The sequence below is a fragment of the Coffea eugenioides genome, chromosome 7, assembly GCF_003713205.1.
Source record: "Coffea eugenioides isolate CCC68of chromosome 7, Ceug_1.0, whole genome shotgun sequence".
Classification (NCBI taxonomy): Eukaryota; Viridiplantae; Streptophyta; class Magnoliopsida; order Gentianales; family Rubiaceae; genus Coffea; species Coffea eugenioides.
In genome coordinates, this window is record NC_040041.1 from 7644832 (window position 1) to 7655350 (window position 10519).

Genomic DNA, 10519 nt, shown 5'->3' on the forward strand with positions numbered 1-10519 from the left:
CAAGAGACAAGGGCCAGCCTTAGATATGCTATTAATAGAGTCTATGAACTATTGCAATTAGCCATAAACTAACCTTCTTAGAAATTTCCCATTATTTCAAACATGTTTGACCACCTCCCTTGGCATTTTTTTTGTGTTATTTTGTTAGCTTTTTTCTCCTTTCTTTTACTTTACATTTTTTTTTCCCCACAATGATAGACCCTACATGTATTCTATTCTATTCTATACTATGAAAGAGGGGAAACCTAAAGGGGTCCAGAAAGAAATCGGAGAGGACTAAATTACCTACCGATCCAAACGAGTGTACTGCACAGTTGTCCGATAGCCACTTGAAGTTGCCTGCCACATTTAGTGACAAACGATGGGAAGCAAGATTTAAACCTGAGCTCCCACCTCACTGAGCCCTAAGGCTTTGGTGATGGATTAGCTCAATGGTTCTTTTTTATTTTCCATTGACCTCTCTATTTTTTCATTTTTTTCATTCAAATTATTTTTTAAAAATGACAGAAAATCTTTCACACTAGGAGAAATTTGAGTAACTAAACTTAAAAGAAAAAAAAGATTAGAAAATGAAAACCTAGAAATCAGGCGCTCAAACTCATGGTTGAAAAAACTTTAGGAGGTCATCCTTCGTTTTGTTTAGAGTTTACAGCCGGGAATGATAGAGGTATTAGATTTTACCTCCTCTCATTCTCCAATTACATCTTGAATGTTGAATCCATACTCATAATGGAGTTAATAAGCATCCAATTCTCTCAATTTCAATTTCGAGACAATCCAAACAGCTGTCGTAGGATCTGCCATCCATTTATTTCCAATGACAACACAAGTTTGTAAGCATTTAGTGGCATTAATGAGTCATGGAGACGGGTGGAAATGGAAAGATGAAATGTACACGTGATTTCCTCGAGTTGTAGCGCCCACCTCAATCCAGCTTTCCTTGTTCTACAAGAAGTAAATACCTCTCTTTTTTTTTTTTTCCTTTCTGTATCCATCAGGAGAAAAACAACCACTACCAACTTTTGCTTGGTCTGCACGAAGTCAATTATGCCGTGCCATTTGTCTTCTGTTTCTCAGTCCAATTACGTTGGCTGATTTTATCTTCTCTATACAATCTATTATCAAAAAAAAAAAAAAAAGAGTAAAATGAATCATCGCATAAATCAAGAAAAATAGGAATGGCAACGCGGTGGACGTAGGGCCGGGACCCTTCCCTCGCCTCGTTGTCCAAACATTTTCCCCACTCCCACTTCACCGCTCGTCACGCACACCCCTTCCTCAGTCACTCGCGGGGGCTAATAGAAATTTTGTTAATATGAATAATATCCACAGCAAGTGCAGTTAGAATAAAATTTGGAAGAAAATCCCTTCACATACAATCATCAGAAATAGAACAAGCATGTTTAGCAAAATAATGAGCAACATTGTTCAATTTTCTAGACATTCATGATGCTTCTCAGGTTGCAAAGTTTTGTATACCTATGAGAATATCATCCATAAGCATTCCATAATCTGATGCATCCGAGTCCATACTTTGAATCATTTTAATAACTTTCTAACAATAGAAATTTATCAAATGTAAAAGAATAAAAGTGTAATTAGTATAAGTATGTTAACATAACTAATCAGTAATTTGTAGTATTAGTATAAATGTATAATTAGTAGTATAATTAATAATATTAATTACATTACTTATACATAATTTGATATTAATAAATAATATATATATATATATATATATATATATATATATATAAGGCAGGTGATGGGTATACGCGGTTGTTGCCATCTCTAAAGGGAAAAAGTAAACCAATTTTTTGGATGCTTCCAAAAACTTCCTTAAATTAAATGCCTTATAGACTTTTCTTTTTTTTGTTTTTAAACCTTGGGTTACACTTACACATGTGTAGTTTACAATAAGAAGTCATACTGAAACGTGCCCGCAGTTGGATTGACTAAATTCAATGTATAAAAAGAAACTTGATGCAAGTACTAAAAGAAAATTGGAATACGATATCTTTTTTCTTAATTTCGTATTGTGCAGGAAAAACTTACTAATTAGTTTATGAAAAAGAAGATGCGAGCTTGTTCTTTTTACACGACAAGTATTTGAAGAAGTAAAAGAAACACCTCTATTTGAAATTTAAAAGAAAAAAAAATTGTGTGGAGTAAGATGTTCTTCAATCTGATAACCAAAAAGAGATTGAACATCTGGTACCATTATGAACATGGCATCTAATGAAAAAAAAAAAAAGCATCACCACAGCATAATTAACCATAGAATGCCTTTCTTTCTCTGTGTCCCCTTTTCTTTTTTTTTGGTTGCCTGCCACGGTATCCAGGGCTTTGCCCTGACTAATCCGTTGGTCGACCCGGGTCGCACACCTGACTGTGGTGGGTGAGTCTCCCAACAAGGATAGCTGCATACGCCAGGTTTCGAACCCGAGACCTGCTTAAGCGGAACCAAGCTGCTTACCACTTGGCCCAACCCCAGTTGGTCTCTGTGTCCCCTTTTCAATGGACTCAAAAGGTTAAATGAATCAATCATTGGGGCCACGAATTTAAAGATTTGTCATTTATTCATTTTACGTAAGCGATTACGAAAGCAATTCCGTCAAAGCGTCGCAGTCCTACTGTACCAGCCGGAACTGCATGCATGAGCCAAAAACACAGCAACGTACGGGGTACAATTTCCTCCGTCAAACTTTGAGTTGCAAGATGAGAAGATTATGATGGAAATTTGCCACGTCAGATTGTGGAAAAGTAGTATAGCAGTAAGTTGCTGCCAAGACGGCATAATAAATCATCAGAAAGTGCATGTCAACCTCTTGTCATTGTGCTTTCAAGTCCAGATTTTTATTTCCAAGTCCATCATTCTTAAAGGTTAATCCCAAACAGTCCCCTAGTAGCTTGGACCCCTAGCTAAATACAAGACGATGATCATGATTAGAATTATTCAATCGCTCACGGGCTCATTTATGTATGTCAAAATTTGGTCGATTTGTGTGGTGGTCCTCGTGTTTGTGGTTTTCAAATTATTTGATTGCTCATGAAGAAAAAATTAAGAAGAAAGGACATGATCATTAAATATTGCATGCCCATTTTTAATAAATGCTCTCAAAGTCCCACTTTCTAAATTTTTTAATACACTTATTTATTAGAAAAAAAAAAAAAAACAAGTCTATGAAAGGAAGATGAGGGAAAGAGGGATCAACACAAACTTTTGAGCAGTTGAGTGTTTGTATAGACAAATAGTTGATTCTGTTCCTAGTGTTAGTGATAGAGATGATGATAGTTGATAAACTGATTCTTTCTTTCTGACATTTTCTTACGAAAGTAAGAATTTTTGGCAAATAAACCTAACTCCCCACAGTAACTCCAAAAGCCGGTAACTTTTGGAGTCCTGTGAGGGACTTATAAACCTAAACCCCAACCCCCCCCATTACCGATGTGGGATAGAAAACCCCACAGGGGTGCCCCGCTGCTAAGAGATAAAGACCCCCCAAGCCCCCTGAGAATGAGTTTTCTTTCTGACATTTTCTTACGAAAGTAAGAATTTTTGGCAAATAAACCTAACTCCCCACAGTAACTCCAAAAGCCGGTAACTTTTGGAGTCCTGTGAGGGACTTATAAACCTAAACCCCAACCCCCCCATTACCGATGTGGGATAGAAAACCCCACAGGGGTGATAAACTGATTCAGTTGCGCTTGTATGAGCTGAGCAGATTGCTTCTGCTGGTGACTGTTTTTTCTGCCATATTAATAAAAGTTGCGGTTTACCCCCAAAAAGGAGAGATGGAATTGAAATGATACGGGAATAATTGAACACTCATTACAAAACTAATAAAGAGGACTCTTCATCTCCACCTCATAATTCCACTCAAAAAGTTTATATCATCCAAAAAAGGAGAGTACTTCCATAATCTACCTAATGTGTATAGTGTGTGCAACCAAAAGAAGACAATTAGACAAAGGTAGTTGCTAGCATCATATCACTTGGATTGATTGACTGATTAGGGAATTTGAGTGGCTAAATGGCTTCAATTAGTGGAGGAAATATGAGGCGTTTATGGTGTTGAAATTGCTATTTATCCAGATATTCAATTACAAACTGCAAATTGTTGGAATAAAAAATCCCATATCTTCCTTATGCTGCCTTCTAAACATTCAAAAAGGATCTTGACTCTGCTAAAAACTAGATATGGTATTATTTGAAATATTATTTGGAATAATTACTGTAACACTTTTTGTGATGTGATGTATGTGAGATAAAAAGGTGATTGGGAATATAAAAATGTGGGTTGGAAAATGTGTTTATGATGCAAGTGAAATATTATTTGGGATAATGTCACAATCCAAACAAACCTGTTTCTTCCACGGTTTCAATTTTTTTGTTCATACTACTCTGTATATTTTTTTTAAAATTGACTAACCACTTATTGATCAAATTCGTACCAAACTGGTAGGAAAACAGGGCAAAGCGTGAGAAAGTGCTTCATCAGGCATGAAATTGCATCAGGTGCATTCTTTAGGGTATGAATTCTTTAATCCCAAAAATTAAAAAAAATGAGGAATTATTTATTTATTTTTATTTTTTATTAACATCAAAATAAATAAACAAATGGAGGGGACCAAACCAAAACCTCTAATACATTAAAAAAAATCCATATACAAGTAGCCCTTACTCCCTTGCAGAAATTGATCTAAAGTTAAAAAATCCTTGAGCACAAGTTTATTTGGATAGTGGGTTATTTTTCCAAATATATTTGCTTATATCACCATTACAATTTTTAATACAGTTTTTTATTTTTCCAGTTACCTTTTTATCTCACATATATCACATCACAAAAAATGCTACAGTAAAAATATCTCAAATAATTTACAATTCAAACAATTGTTAGCTAGTGACATAAAAAATTGCTGAGAAGCCAAGCCCAAAAAAGTCAGCTAGTCAGTTGCTACATTTGCCTTCCTAAACACGTGCACTGTCACAGTTGACAGGACATGTAAGAAATATTGAATACGCTGCAGAATCAAACATAAAGGCTACGTAGTTGAAAAGCATGGCTCAAAGATTCGGCCGAATCCCAGACTACTCAGTCGAGTTGTCGTTGGAGCGGAGCTCTTCGAAACGATATCGAGACGAGATGATTTCGAAATAATTGATCATCAAAAACTCGATCGAATCACTAAAAATTCGATTGAGACAGTTTCAAGACGAATAGAAACGACCGAATCAACTCGAATTTTTATTATTATTTATTATTATATTTTTTATATTACCGGAACGGAACTCTTCGAAACGATATCGGGACGAGATGATTTCGAAATAATGGATCACCAACAACTCAACCGAATCACCAAAAAACTCGGTCGAGATGGCTCCGAGACGGATAGAAACAATCGAATCATCTCGAGTCAACTCGAATTTTTATTATTATTATTATTTTTTATTATTATTATTTATTATATTTTTTTATATTATTCATAATTTTTAGAATATTAAATATTTCAAAATTTGCGTATCAGCGAAACTACGATTAATATGTCGAGATCGATGTGGAACAATTCAAACCACGACCGCGACTTTGAACCATGCAAAAAAGATGAATCGCTTAGATGGACCAAAGTTTGTGAATCCACCTCAACTGATGAAATGGAGAAGTCTCGAACAGAGCATTGAATCAAGCCAAACAATAGGGCCTTTACTTTTGCTGATAACATATCTATGTCCCTGAATTTTTTGTAGAATGCAAAAATAAACTCTTCATACAGTCCCCGCACTAAACCAGCACCCGTTGTCATTCTATCTTTGACACTTGCATCTGTGTTCAATTTGAACCCATTGGATGGCGGAATCCAACGAACAGGAAGAACCTGTGTAGGAGCGAGAGAACGAACTGTAAACCAGAATGCTATTGCTGAATTTTGATCACCTTTTAACTGAACAGCACTGATGGTAGAAGCCAACGCCAATAAACATAGGATGCGATCAATTTTGAAGGTGATCTTATCCGGAGAAAAGGCAATAATAGCAATACAAAACAAAAACAGTTAAAAGCGACAGTCATTTTCAACTTTTTAACCACAGACAGCACAGAAATTTTGTTGAATAAGGAGAAGTTGCAATCAATGAGGCCAAAGAGGGGACTGCAACTGGGAGATCCTCTTTTTCCATATCTTGTCATACTGTGCAGAATAGCATTCTGCACATAAAGGCTACGTAGTTGCAAAAACATAAAGGCTACGTAGTTGAAACATTGCAAAACGTTCCAACGTATTTGAATACGCTGCAGAATCAAACATAAAGGCTACGTAGTTGAAAAGCATGGCTCAACGTTGGAGCGGCACTCTTCGAAACGATATCGGGACAAGATGATTTCGAAATAATTGATCATCAAAAACTCGATCGAATTATCAAAATTCGATCGAGGCAATTTCGAGACGGATAGAAATGATCGAATCATCTCGAGTCAACTTGAATTTTTATATTATTATTTTAAAAACGACGAGGAGTTATCGGAGAATCAAAGAGAACAAAAAGAGCAGGACCCCAAAAAAAAAAAAGAAAATTATTTATGCAATGTTTCTGAATTCGAGGCAAAAGGTACAAACTGAGTAATAGAGAGAACGTTTTGCTTGCAAATGTTAATGGGCTCTCTGTTTTTCTCCTTTTTTTGTTTTTTCATTTTTTTTTGTGCGTGTCTTGAATGTAAAGAAGTAGGAATGGAAGTAATCAGAATCGACCTAAAAATAAAAAGATATTCACATTTCAAGAACATAATACTATCTCTTAATTTTGTACCAAAAGTCCAAAACCAATTGCATAATGGTCGATGCTGTTTATTTTGACTGTTTGTATGTGTTTATGTGTTTGAGGGAGTTTCTCTCCAGTTGGGGGTGAAAATGGCGTTCTGTTAATTTTTTTTCCCATCTTTTGGGCCGCTTAGAAACATTCTTTCTTCTGCGGCTTTCGATTTACCAAATGGCAAAGAGATCATTTTTCAATTCATCTGCAGTTCCAATTCATTTGCAGTAGCTGATTAGCAATGTGTTGAGTCAACAGAAATGAGAAAGAACGTCAACCAAACAGAAATAGAAGTTTTGTTTACAAGTTTCTTGAAAAATGCTCTAAGCCTCGAAGTATCCATGAAAGATATAGAAATGCATGCACCAACAGATTCTGCCCTTTTTTTTTCCTTGTACAATTAAATTTTGATACATTAATATGGCCAACCAATTGTTAAATGAACAGCTTCTACAGATTGTTTTGTCTATGTGCTAGTTTAATTCGATTAACAGTGTTTCAAAGTATCATTTGCATGGTGCGAGTACTAGTGCTTGTATTCTATTGAAGAATATTTTTTCTACAATTCAATCATTTGAGATATTTTGCCTCCTTTTTTTTTCGGATAAAGAAGTTATTTTTATTATTTAATATACTGAAAATCATTCAGTACAATTTGCTTGACAAATGTGACAGGGAAGTTAAAAGTTTCAAAGAGATTCGACAAAGTCTGAGATTTTGGCGTAATGCCACTATACTTCTTCGCTTCCCAAGGCATTGCCTTATTGTATATTTTCCCAAGGCATTGCCTTACTGTTAAGGGCCTTTTGTCAAGAAACCAAGACTGCCATTTCTGCTATTGCCCTCGTGCCCTGGGATCACGCTCTCCGATTATATCTTTCTTTTCCCATAAATTTCTGCCCTAATTTAACCTATATGCTTAGGGACCAATATGTTCCCATTTCTCCACATGCAAACTTGCCCTGATCGCCTGCGTTTGAATCAACAGAAAAGCTAATGAAATTGTTCATTTCTACTATTAGGATTTTAGGGGAAAAGAATGACATAAAAATATAGCAGCATTTGTACCTCTTTCTCCCAGTTGCATCTAATGGTAATGATGGCCAATATGAATGTTTGAACTGCAGTTCCACCAAAAATCATTCCAGCCCAGATTCCCTTCATATATCAGTGTGGCAAAAACTAGTTATTCGCCTAAAACGAATCCAATCAAATCAATTTCAAAGAAAAAAACTAAGAAATGTTATAAATTATGATTTAAAAAAATGGATATCTGAAATTAGATTTGAGGTAGTAAGGTTTTAAGCTAAATTACACTGAGTGAGCATAAGTAATTCTTTCTAATTTCATTTTATCTCACCATCTCTCTGATGGACACGTGCATTAGTACACAATGAATCCCTTTCTTATTTTTCTTTACTAAAATACATAGAAAACAATAATATTGTTACGAATAAATCTTATATACGCTGAACTGTTAGCATAATAATATTATACTGCAAAAGGAAAAGAACTTTGGGAAATTAAGTAGCACAATTTCTTTAAAGAAATGTATGCAAATTGGAGACTAACCATCACTCCTTGCTTGAAAACCCAACCCATCAATACTCCGAGTGGTACTCCAATCAGATAATAGCAGCCCAAATTTATGTATGCTACACATGACTGTTTAAAGAAAAATAAAAATGAAGAGAGTGATGAAATGTTGCAATTAATTAGTGCTAATTAATTACCTGAAAGAATTGGTTGAACACTATTGAGGAGAACAGTGAAGGTCAAAAGTATTGAGAGTGTGCTGACTTCTTCCAGCACTGGTTTGCTGGTTGTGAATACAAGTGCAATTTCATTGTGGAAAAACACCCAAAAGAATAGGCCTAGCAATTTTGATTCTGTCACTGCTACTATGGTTGCTAACTGGGCTTTTCTTCCACTTCCTGCTCCCAACTCATTTGCAACCCTAACTCTGTAACACCCCTTTGAAAAAACAATTTGTCACTTTTAATTGGCAGACACTATTATGATTGACAGAAATTCAATTCAGGTGAATCCAAAAAAACCCCCAAAAAAAAGTAACTGAATTTACCCTATTCCAAAGAAGAATCCAATAGGAATCATATTTTCCCAGCCGTTGATGCTCATGCTAAGGAATCCAACAACCAAACAGATGAAAAAAAACTGAGCGTGGTGAATAGTAAAAGTAAGATTGAGGTAGAAGCTTAGCACAACTTGCTTACCATATGGATAAAGCATCAAAAGCAAATTCTGAATTGGCAAGATTTCCAGTAATCACTACCAGGATCTGGTAGTACCAGTTCTCCAAGCTGTTCCAAGAAAATTGGAGTCAACGGAGTAATTACTTAACAAGCAAAACGTTGTCCTGTTTACTTCCTTTCACAAATTTGGGCTCATATCAAATGGGAACAGAATCGGGCAACAACTGTCCTAGTTATGCGTCATTTGATCGTGACAAACATTTGTTCAAGAAAAAGTCATGCATTTTTGTTTCAAAAATGAAACATAAATAGAAAATACTAAAATGTAGATCGTCAGGAACGTTCCCAAACCCAAAGAAACAAGAAAAATTAGAGAAATAAAGTTCTTACCATATCATGACACCAGAAGATACAGATAGTTGAAGAAATTGCCTTAGACCAGAAAATGCTTCAAATGAGAATCCAGTCCACGACTGAGGACATGCAGCACATAGTGTATAACCAAGCAAACCAAACACCACAATCCACCAAGAAAAGCCCAAGACAAGGGAAACGGCGGCCAATCCAAGCCTTAGCTTAAACACCACCAACCAACTCAATGCCAAATGCAAAATCAGAGCCACGAAATTCACCCAAGCGATCACATTATTCTTCAGCTGACTCTGCAGAAACCTCTGAAGGGGAAATTGAAATGCAAAGCCGAAATGAAGTGGAATGAAACTCAAGCATACAATCCCAGAAAGCTCAGCTACTTGTTGGGGCTGCCCCAAAAGCTTCAAGATTGGCGTAGCGAAAATGTATACGGGCAACATTAGAACGGAGCACAAGAAGAGAACAATCCAAGAACGCTGCAGGTATACGCCTAAAATAGGATAGTTCTTTGCCCCGAATGCTTGTCCGCATAGAGTTTCCAAAGCACTTGCCATTCCCAACTGAAAATCCATAATTACATGGACGAATTCAAAAAATTTCAGGGATACAAAAGATAATCCTCATAGAGTTCAAGAATTTGTCTATATTTAACACGTTTATTAAGGTACATGTGACATGCTAAACTGGCTCAATTTTGTCAGACAGGCGTGTATCAAGAACCCTTATGAAACAACATTTCCATAAAATTTTGTGTTCTAGTTAATTGCACCTTGTATTTATTACAATTATGATGTCAAATTATCCTAAAAGAGAGAAATTTAGTGGAGGGAAGCAGTTTTTATGTACCATGAAGCTGAAGTTAAATCCAAGAATGACATTACTGGCAAGAGACATAGCAGCCAGCTCAAGTTCACCTAGGTGGCCTGCAGATGCTTGGGTGATGACGACTGACGAGCATGGAGTATGAAGCAAGAAGACTGAAGACTGCAGGGCCAACTATTCGCCAAAGCTTCTTTGTTTCATGCCAAACTTTATCTGGAAAGTTTTCATCTCCACCATTTTCTTGACTCTTTGACTTAATAAGGGAGCATGAATTTTCTAACAATGGTGTTGTTGTATCCTCCAT

The 10519-nt window shown here is 35.9% G+C and overlaps 1 pseudogene; it reads right to left on the reverse strand.

Annotated features, from left to right (window-relative positions):
- Positions 1–7727: 7727 nt before the first annotated feature.
- LOC113776784 lies at positions 7728–10519 on the reverse strand (annotated as a pseudogene).